Source organism: Chionomys nivalis, chromosome 15 (assembly GCF_950005125.1).
Source record: "Chionomys nivalis chromosome 15, mChiNiv1.1, whole genome shotgun sequence".
Classification (NCBI taxonomy): Eukaryota; Metazoa; Chordata; class Mammalia; order Rodentia; family Cricetidae; genus Chionomys; species Chionomys nivalis.
In genome coordinates, this window is record NC_080100.1 from 7,337,484 (window position 1) to 7,348,902 (window position 11,419).

The following is an 11,419-nucleotide window of genomic DNA, read 5'->3' on the forward strand; positions in this document are numbered from 1 at the left end:
CGCCCTGCACCTGTTCCCTGTTTACATTGGAACTGCCGCAATCCTCGCTGATTTGCAAAGCTGAATACATTTTGATGATTTAAATAACGTTTGAATGCAAGCTGTGTCTGAGAAAAACTTCCTTTGCTGTATCAGAATATATTTATATCTAAATTTGACCCTGAAAATACCCACATTAAGAAAAAGAAAAGAGTTCTTTCTTTCCTTTTACCTTGGTGACTCTTAACTTTTCAGGCCAAGAGACATTGGTTTTTCTCTGAGAAAATAGTAGAGACCAGGTGACTTAAATAACAATTCTGAAGGCTTGGCATCCATAATTAGGGGACTAGCATGGTCAGTTCCTGGAGAAGGCCTTTGGCCCAGCTTGGGCTCATTTCTCACCATGTCCTCACATAGGGGAGCAAAAAGGTAGGGGCAGAGGGACGAGGAGGGAGAGAAAACTAAGGAGAAGGAAGAGAAGAAGGAAGAGGAGTGGAGGGGAAGGAGGAGGAGGAAGAGGAGGGGAGTTGTTTTTGTTCTTGTCTGATGACATTAATTCTATCACTAAGGCTACAACCGCATGTCTTCACCTAAGTCTAATGGCTCCCCCAAATTCCCCTGTAAGCGGAAGTTTCTGTTCTGCCTGGTCCTATAGCCTTTCAGTCCCAACAAAACATACAGAAGCTCATATTAATTATAAACTGGTTGGCCTATTAGCTCAGGCTTATTATTAACTGGCTCTTACACTTAAATTAACCTATAAAACATAATTATTTATGTTTAGCCATGTGTCTTGGTAACTTACTCAGTGAGGCATTCTCATCTTTCTTCCTCTGCATCTGGATGGTGACTGCAGACTGAGCTTTTCCTCTTTTTCTAGTCTGGTTGCCCCACCTATACTTTCTGCTTGACTACTGGCCAATCAGCATTTTATTAAATCAATATAAGTGACAAATCTTTCCAGGGTACATTATCCCACAGCATTCCCCTTTAAATAACATTGTGTCAGAGATCAGAACATCAGCATTCAAACTTTTCTGGGTGGCGGTAGAATACAAGCATTCAATCCATCACAAGACATAAGAAACAGATCTAAGGCTGGTGATATGGCTCAGCTAGCAAAGCCACTTGTCATGCAAGCCTGCCAACATAAGCTGGCAGGCAGAACCCATAGAGGGGACGTGGGGAAAACCAGCTCTTTCAAAAAGTCGTCCTCTGCCCTCCACATGCACACGGTGTCATCCTTGTGCCCTCACACATGTTCTAGCACACCGATTATAAATAAAATTTAAAAAGAGAAGCAGATTCAATTAACCTGTGGAGACTTCGGATGAAGGTTTTAAATGTTTCTGCATGGCTGAGTGCATCTGGGATTTGGCTGTTGATAGGTGTCTCTGCTGTATTTACTGGGCAGGTGGGTTAGGGTTGAAGGAGAACATCTCCAGGTCCCTGGGGATTCAGAAAGCTGAGGAAAGTTGTGCACAGTGTAATAATTGCTAAGTGTTTTCACCAAGGAGGAAGCACGCAGCCAGGGACACCAGTGGGGAATATGCTGGTGATGTGGAATGAAACACAGCAACCAAGTTCTCTGCTAGTGGAGGTGCCCACGGAGGGAAATGTCTCTGCATGGTATCCTGTGGCTCCTGGGGTCTGTGGACATTGAGCAGCTCAGAGCAGTCCCTCGATGTTGCTTTTCCTGTTTTCCAAGTTCTTTGGCTCCAGCCCTAGCTCCAGGTGAGAGCAGTACGTCTTCCTAGCTACAGGGGTTGGCACAGGTGTCGGCAGGTGATTCAAGCAGAGTCAGAGAGGTGGGAGGACATTCTTAGTGGGACTTTTGGGAAGTGATGATGCAATATACGGTATGCACTTTAGCCTGGAGTCATCGACTGGAACTTCTGCAGCCTCCTGCAGTACCAAAACCTGAGATTTCACCAACCTGTTGAAGACAGGGTTTTGTAATGTACTGTGGTCCGTATGGAGAATCCCTACAGAATGGAACACGCTGGTGGCAAGGAAAACACCTTGTGGTATGCAGCTCATCCCTGTGTGTTCAATGCTTAGCTGACCTTTTTGTATGTGAGTGGAAAGGGTAATTCTTCCTACTCCATTTATTTTCTGTCTATTAAAGAACATCACTGCTAACAATCAAAACTGTAAGTGAAAGAGACATAATGTGATAGATAGATAGATGGATAGATAGATGATAGATAGACAAATAGATAGACAATAGATAGATGATAAATAGATGGATGATAGATAGATAGACCGGTATATGATAGATAGATAGATAGATAGATAGATAGATAGATAGATAGATAATAGATAAATAGATGGTAAATAGATGGATGGATAGATAGATGATAGAAGATAGATAGATAGATAGATAGATAGATAGATAGATAGATAGATAGATAGACAGACAGACAGAGACACAGAGGGGTCACCAGCTGACATGAATACACAGAAAAAATAAAGCAGGAAACAGAAAAGTTCTTGGGGCCTGGAGCCTGGGACTTGATGCAGATCCTTTCTTTGAGTCTCCATGATCCCTCTGTACTTGACAGTATGGTCCCTTTCCCTTTCTCCTGCGTGCCCCTCCCTATTCTCGTCCCTCTATCCTCTGTCTGTCCCTTTCCCTGTCCTCTGCCCTCTGCTTCTCTTCCCCTCTCTCTGCTGGCTTCCCTCCCTCCCCACCTTTGTCATAAAGATAGCCTGCATTGGTCGGTGTTGCTTTCAACCAGTGACATTAACAAATCCAAGGAGCTCTTGAGTATTTTATCACAGCTTCATGGGGCAAACAACTAGAAAGCTGCTTGGACTCAGGAATGGCCTAACAGTAAGTGACACTCTGAACTGTATTTTGAGATAGACTACTAGACACTTGCTTAGTCACGATCATGCCCCTACACCCCCTGGGGAGTCCTTAGTGCTCCCCATTCTCCAGTGAGGCCAGGGGCAAAGCTGTCTCTCCGGTTAAGTCAATCATCATGTTCCATCCTTTGGCACCAGAGAGATCGGCTTTGTGGTGGTCACCTGATGCCCACATCTGAGAAGGGTTTTCATTAGAACGATCAGGAAGTCTTTCTTTTCCTGTTGGCATGCATCTGAAAGGGTCACTGGGCTGGAACTGTGGCCAGTTTCTTGTGAGCACATGGGCCCTGAGCATGGGCTAGGCAGGACTGAGAAGTTCAGGGGCAGATGCTCCATCCACGAGAGACCTTGTGCAGCCTGGATCAAGCTGTGCCTGAAGCAACAGCGCCCTTAGGATTCTTCAGTTTTCTGAACAAAGAAATTCCTTTTTTCTTTCCTTAAGCTTATTTGAGTTAGGGATTTTGTCACTGGTGGCCCAAAGAGTCATAAGTAATACCGTTATGGGACGCTGGCTTTGAGGGAGAGTGTCAGGTAATCTGTAAGATGGAGAGGCTGAACTATAAGCGGAGACAGATCCTAAAGCTCTGCTAGGCGCATGCTCCCCTTTTCCCTGAATCCATAAACCATGTTGCTTCCCTGGTAGAGGCGGCATGAATACATCACGCTGTCTCAACTTGCAATTCCAGTCCTTGCATGGGAGGTGCAAACTTCACAACCATAAACTTCTAGTGTGCAGAAATGTATCTTTCTTTATTGTTTTATAATTGAGTTTAATTTAGCTCACAGACCCTCACGTCTACACATGGCAGAGAGCTTTATCTTGCTGATTCCAGCCTGTTCTGGCAAGCTTAAAGCTGGCTTAAAGCTTGGTATCTGTTAGGGGAGGGGTAATAAGTTAGTTCATGGTTCTAAATAATTTTCTCTTGGGGGTGATGTGCTTTCTAGCAAGCAAGGCAGTGAGGCAAACTATCTGAACTGGGAGCTGACCTCTGGCCATGGTGGACAGCAGGCTGCTCCATCCAGTGGAGTTGGACAGCTGTTCCTGTGGGCTTCATCCTGCCTATGTTCAGGCTTAGCATCTGCAGACTCGGACAGGTTCTCTTTTGTATCCAGCTTGGGGTCCCATTGTGCCTGGGCTCCTAGCAAGGTCCTTTCCCCATTCCAGCCCTTGAGAGCCAGTTCCATTACGTCTCACGTTAGCAACAGGAATGTCTGTCTTTGTTCATCTCACATGGAAGAGAGACTTTGGGTTACCTGGGTATCCTGTCTACCAAAGGCAGCCTAGTCCCCATATGCGAGCCTCCCCTGTTTCTCTCTCTCCTCTATATTTCTCTTCTCTCTCCTCTCTGCTTTCTTTCTCTGTCCCTTTCCCCACCCCTCATCTCCATGTGCACTTGGATCTCTATTGGTTCTGGTCCCCTGGTGAACCCAGAGCACAGCAATAGGGACCTTGGGAGGCAGCTTCCTTCCTCCTGATAGTCAGACACATCGGCTGTGCTCTGGCCCCTTTGAACTCTCTAAGCCCTGGACAGCACCTGTCCTCACGTGTGTCTTGGGCTGGATTCTTTTCTGTAGGTTTCCTTACTGTTGATCTTGATTTGACATGAATATAAGCCCCCTTTCCTTTCTTTCCTGCCTGCAGCTGGTAACCACATCCCTGGTTCCCACGACCCTGCCTCTATTCCCTGTCTCCAGATGCTGGCCGCCCGGATTCTAGGTGGAAAGGTCAATTGCTCATGCTGCCACCTTGTTAAGACCCATTGCTCTTCCCTGCAGCTGGAAGCCTGGGCCCTCACTGTCTTATTTTAATGAAGAAGAAATCTCAGGGCAGAAATGACAACTCAGGATAACACTGGTGTTGTTAGAACATGATTTGACTCCAGAAGTCATCAGTGTTCCCCAGCCTTGCCGGCAATAGCCCATCTCACTTCCAACGGGGCATGGTTGTTAGTCATTGCCTCTACTGTCTATCTGTCTGTCTGAATCTCTGTGGGGTCGAAGTCTGCCCATTCTACTAAGGGGCATCACCATGGAAGGAGTGCTCCCTGCCAGCATGGGTATCTTTTCCAGAAGGCTAGCTAAGCCCAGGGTTCTTTAAACTGCTTGGAATCAGCCCTGGATTTCACGTTAGCAGCTTCCTTGCTGGAGGACCCACTTTGAGTTTCTCATAGAGCCCCCTGGGGTATGGCAGTCTCTACATCTATTAAAAGCTTGGGCTTTCAAGTCATCCTCATTGCTCTGAGCTGAATTGCATCTGCCTCAAAGACGGGTTGAAGTTCTAGCCCGTAGAACATGTTTGGAATAATCTTTGGAGGTGTGAAGGGTCGACTTCAGGGAGTGCCTACCTCTCCTTTCTGAGGAAGAGGAGAGGGAACATTAGACATAGATGCTTGGGCAGAGGCATGCAGCATTAAAGGCAGGGGTTGGGAAGACACATCTCAACACCGAGAGACATGAAGACCCAGAACCTTGAAGAAACTCTGAAGGGAACAGAACCTCCTCAAAAGCCATGGTTTTGGCCTTCAAAGTTACAAAACTATGAGAGAACTTGTCTGTGGGCGTTGCTTGTTTTGTTTTTGTTTTTGGGGGGGTTGGTTGTTGAGAAATTCAGTGGACTCATTATTGCCTCTGGGGTATGGGGCTCAGGAGCTCTTGGTGGGGTGGGTCGGTTTCCTCTCCACCACCTCAAGCATCTGGCTTCTAAGGACAACACTGGCTCAGCAGACGGCTGCCATGCACAGAGCAGTGGGCTACTCATTCTTTCGCATCAGGTGCCCGACACCTGTGCAGTCTTGTCATTGGTCCTTATGTAAGAAGTAGCTGGTTTTCACTGACTGGATCTTCGTTTCATGACCACCATAACCTTTGGCCATCGGCCGCAGGCTGAACCCCCACAGTCTTGAGGTGAAGCAGCCCATTGCTGCGGAAGGAGTTGCAGGCTTTAAGATTATTGGCCTTGGTGCTATAAGTCTGCTTATTCGTCTTGGTCAGGAAACTGAAGCAGTTCTGAATGACCGTCGGATGCAGCTCGGCAGCTCTCCCTACGGCAGCTGGAGACGGGAAGATTTACATTCTTTTTAAACCACCTGCTTTGCTCTGCTTTCTTCCAGCAGTCCAAGGAAATGAGAAGGCTCAGGGAATTACCCACCAATCCACTTCTCCCCATCAGTTCTTGGGGCTGATGTCCTGACGGCTCAGAACAGTGCAGGAGCCAAGAGGCTGGTCAAGGGAGAGGGGCACCCAGCTCTTGTCCCTCTCCTCACTGGTGTTCTGACTGCTGGGTATTTGGGAGGCTGACAACCCTGAGCTGCTGTCTATGAGAACACCTGAGGAACGGAAGCTGTCCTGCAGGTCTTACAGTACCTGGAGGGCAGCCCCCAGCCCATGACCCTCTGGCTGACACAGTGACAGTGTCTCCTCTCTTGTGGGACAAGATTTAGGGTAAAGCAATGCTTAGCAGCTTCCTGAGGAGTCTGGCCCAGATGCTCTCCTGCGGAGTCTTTACTTCAATATTCCCTCACCTCCTATGTCCCTTCTTTTGAAGGGACGGCAATGCCCCAGTCCTTTCTGAGCAGCCAAATCCTCATCTCTTTCTAGGCTTCCAGGATATGGACAGCCATTCCTGCCCTCTGAGGCTCACACATTCCCCATCTTGCTTAAGAGTCTAAGTCTGGGTGGGATGTGAGAGCAGGTCCTTCTGACAAGCTTCCATCGTTGTGAATCATGCTTTGAGTCTCGCTTGCCTGAGCCGCGTGACTTGATGGGATCTCATCAGGTTGAGTCTGGGCAGGACTGACGACCTGAGAGGATAAGAAGGGGTTTCCAGAAACTACTTTGCACGTGGGAGTTCTGATGGCGGGAAATCATACGGAAGTCCGTGTGTGCCTTGAGACTGGCAGGATGTCAAAGGTTGATGCCTGAGCCCAGCCCCTGGGCCTGAGTCTCGGTCCTTATAAAACTGGGTAGAAACTTGAAGTGATGGTTTCTATGAAATAGAGGAGTCCCCAACATCATCTGTGTGGGCAGATGAGATTCAGAAAAGAGGGAGGTGGATTTTCATATGTGCACACATATATTACTGCATGTGCAAACGCATGCAAGTGTATGTGGATAAGCATGCAACTGTGTGCAGGAATATGCAGGTACCTGTGTGCAGTCATGGTTTGGGCGCAACCCATGCATAACACAGTCTTGAGTGTTGTTGCTTTGCTTTACTCAGGCAAGACAAAGCCACCAGCCCCTGCCGCTCCTCCACAAAGGTGTCAAGAGTAATCCCAATGATTTGAATTCTGCCCTCCACTTGTAGCCATCTCTTTTTGTGTGAGAGATGTCTTCATCTTTGGCTCTGATTATCTTGCGTTTGCTGCTTCTTCCCTGCCCAGCAAAGCCCTCCAGTTAGCCTTTCATTTCGGCTCTGCCTTTCTGTGTGGATCACACAGAGGGAAGCTTAGAATCCTCTCGCCTTTGTTGTGCTTCCCCTCGATGGCCACTTGTTTTGAGGCTATACATATTTTACCTCACAGAGAGGGGATTTGAATTCTCTGATTTCTTTGTTCACAAATAAACCTGGGCCCAGAGCCCTGCTTCTTACAGAAGAGCAGAATCTGTACTGTGCCATCTGCCAGCAGGGGGCAGGGTGTCCATCCTGCTTGTTTTGATGGAAGCTTCCAGGGTTTGCACGGGGCACCGTCTGTCCAGACTGCCTTCCTCTCTATTATGTTACAAGGCAGGGGCCTGGGGTCCTGAGGTTAACCGCATTCTTATTTCTGGCATGTTCCCACAGCCCTGCTGTCTGAGATCTGCTCTGTTATATTTTCTGTCATTTTGTCCTTTCCCAGTGCCCTCCTCATTTGTCCCAGGAGCTGGCTCAGAGTACTCTTACGGCTGCTGACTCCAGACCGTGAGAGTGACCCTTGCTGAGAGTCCCTCCCCTGCTCCAACCAAGACCTGTGTAATAGAGGGTGTGAAAGGCCAGTCCTCTGGAGACAAAAGAACAAGTCTGGGATATGATGAATGCCCCACAGTTCCTCCAAGAGGCCTTTCTAGCCCCTCCCCCTTCCCCTTGCTACTCTGCTATCTGCTTTATCCTGCTTCCTTCCTTCTTTCTCCCTGCAGGCCTTCCTCGGTGAGTTGGTAGCATCCAACCCTGTCTCAGGATCTGCATTTAGGGACGCATCCTAGAGGGTATCTGCATAGAATGTGTAGTCGTGTGTGTGTGTGTGTGTGTGTGTGTAAAACCTACTTGAGTATTATTCTTCATGCTCACACTCCCTGGGTATCCCGCTGAGCTTTACCTGTCTGAGACCTCTTCATTCATCTTGCTCTCTCATTCCTGTTCACAGTGGAGCTACCACTGAGTCTAGCCGCCTACCAAATGACAACAGATTGCCCCTGCCTTGATGTGACCACAGGCACAGCCTCTATGTGTTTCCTTGCACATGGAGCCATGGACCGGAGTGACCGAGGCCTGGGCGAGCAGTCATCAGGTGTGCACGCCAAGACTGAGGACAGTGTGCCTAGCTTTGCAGGCCCCTACAGACGGCTCCCATGGCTGCAGCGGCTCACGCGAGTGTCTCTCCCACAGTGGCCTATATTCTGGGGCGGGTTTTCACCACCATTTCCGTTTTCTGTGTATTACAGGAAATTTGCAGGGTTCCTCTCTGTGTGCACTCACCAGAGAGTCCCCCATTCACAGAAACACCTTCTGGCTTAAAGAACAATTTAAAGACAGTCTTTGTTTACTCTAGACATGAGTCCCTTGTTGTTTCATACAGCGGAAGTATCTCTGTTGAGTGGGCCATCTGTCTGCCTGCTTGTGGCATCCTTCACGGAGCAGAAATCCTTAGGACTTACTGCCTTATGCTCTCACTGTCACACGGAGATTCGGATGAAATAGTGAAGGGGCGTAATTGAATGGCAGTTAGAATTAACCAGACTAGCTTTAATATAAAATATTTAGCTTTAATAAAGGGAAGAAGGGGAACTTACAAAACCAGGGTTCCAGCGATTCAGGAGCACAGGAAAACAAAGAGCAGGAGGCAAACACACATGGATGTTTTATGTTTTCTTTGGCCCAAGGGGAACACGCCCCAAACAGAATGTGATTGGCTGAGGTTCCCCGTCATCTCCCTCTTTTTTTAAACAAGATTGAACCAAACCCAATAAAACTATATACAGTAGAAACATATAACAAAAGTTTCACTAAGCATTCTATTCCAAGGAGTCTAAATAATGTAGAGGGTAACTACGATTATCTAATCTTCAACTCCATCAAAGATCTGAGAAGGGAAGTAATATTACTTGAGCAACCAGGAAGTACAAACGAGAAACTTCCAAAATGTGCAACAAATGACAGAGGTAGAAGCATACTCACATGCAATATTCAATATATCAAGGGGAAAGCAGGCTGAGAAGGCCATGAAGAACTCCTCCACGTCGTCTGCGTCAGTTCCTGCCTCCAGGTTCCTGTCCCGTTTCAGCTCTTGCCCTAACTTCTCTGAATGGGCAAGCTGGGAGGTGAAATGAATACCCCCTTTCTCCCTCAAGTTGCCTTTGCTCGTGGTGATTTATCCCAGCAATAGAAAGCTGAGTGAGACACTGCGCTATTGCCTTGGGAAAGCCAGCATACCTGACTGACTTAAGATTCAATTCAGCTGCAGATAACAGAAAACTCAAACAACAGTGACTTAAGCAAGATGGGAGATTGAAGAGAAACCTCAGTAATGTGTGAATTCTATCGCCTTATTTAAGCTTTCCTCAGGAGCTCTGCCAGCGACCCCTGCTCACATCCTGCTGTGTGTTATGGAGCACAGCAGAAACCGCACAGCCAAAGGGGTAGAGAATAGAGAAAAGCTACTGCAGGCCAAGGCGTACTGAAGAACCAACAAAAGCCCAAAAGAAGCAGGCAAAGATTTCCCTGCAGTCTTCATAGGGAATAGAGCTCTGTCAATACCTTGAGTTGGATTTTTCACTCCAGAACTCTGGGGCAATAGAATATTGCTGTTTCAAGCTTCTAAGACATCACATTGTAAATACACAGGTGTCTCATGGCCATGCACGTCTGAAGCAAGGACATAGTGTCATGCTTCTCAGCAGTCTTTGCTGTAAGGAACATTAGAAGAACAGGTCATGGATGGGAACACTGTAGCCTCTGCCACACATGCCCTCAGATGAGTTCTTCTTACCTCCTGACAACTTCTCCTATCACCTGTCCCTGAGAAGTGGGAGTGCTGGATCTCTTCCTTAGGACAGAAGCTAATGTCGTCCTTGACTGGTTCGTGAACCATGTTCTCATTTCCAGGCCTTCCCAGTGTGCAGCTTGTTCTGTGCAAGAGGCATGGGTGACATTTACCGTTTATATTCATGGCCTTCAAGTGACTCCTGATCACTAAGGTGAGAGATGCTTTCTCTGCCTGACTCCCGCTGCCAGCCTTGGGTATCAACTTAGCTCCCTGGGAACATTTATAGATGACATGATCTGTTACCCCCCCTCCTGCCTCTACTGTGGAACATGAATGCCCCCTAAGACCCAAACCCAAGAAAATCTCCCAAATATCCTGGACAGTACTTCTGAGTTTGGATCTCAGGCAGCTGCTATCAGCTGGCATCTGGTCACAGATGGCATGCTAACCTAGCATGAAACAGGAAATGGCATGTGATGATGTCCAGTAACCTTTGGACATGCTATTACAGACTTTTAGGGGAAACCCCACAGATGTCCATTTTGTCCTCCTGTGACTCAAGGTATGGTTGTTTGAATGAGGGGAGAAGTCAAACATTAGGGGATGAAAATTGAAGCACCAGAGAAACAGACTGGTCAGTCACTAGAGAGTTCTTACCTTTACCAATGCTCAGAACAAAAGGGCAATCCTGTTCTCAGACTGACTACATGAGACTGACTGCCTAGACTGCAATGAACACCTGTCTCCTCCCACCCTAAATTCCTCTCTCTGCACAACCATGTCATTCCTGTCTCTATCTCCCTGGTGCTGGGATTAAAGGTGTGAGCCACCACTGCCTGGCTTTGTTTCTCTTTGAGACTGGATCAATCTAGTGTAACCCAGGGTGGCCTTGAACTCAGAGATCTCCCTGCTTCTGTCTCCTGAGTGCTGGGATTAAAGGTGTGTGCCTCCACTGCCTGGTCTCTGACTAATTAGTAGTTTGCTCTGCACTCTGATCTTCAGGCAAGCTTGATTTGTTAGAACACAAACAAAATATCACTACAGAGGAGTTTGGTTTCTGACACTGGAAGAACAGTTGACTGTATTTGCTAAGGAAAATCTGGGGGTCCTGACACCCTTTGTTGCCCCGATTCATTGAAGCACCTCTTTCCCTGGACTCAACATGAAAGTGGCAATTTTGTACTGACACAAACTCCAAATAGTTAGGATGCAGCCTAGTAGTTGGTGGGTGGATACACATGGATGCCACATTAGCCAACTACACCATTGACGTTGCTAACCTTAGGGACACTCCCACGTCTGAACGGTTCAGGCTCCTTTAACATAATATCATAGAGTGCTAGCTTATAAGCATCAGAAGTTTGGTTCCTTTAGCTTTAGGGCCCAGA

General features: G+C 47.5%; 1 pseudogene; it reads right to left on the bottom strand.

Annotated features, from left to right (window-relative positions):
* Nucleotides 1–5,492: 5,492 nt before the first annotated feature.
* On the bottom strand, nt 5,493–10,136 carry LOC130887671 (60S ribosomal protein L28-like; annotated as a pseudogene).
* Between the last annotated feature and the right edge of the window lie 1,283 nt (nt 10,137–11,419).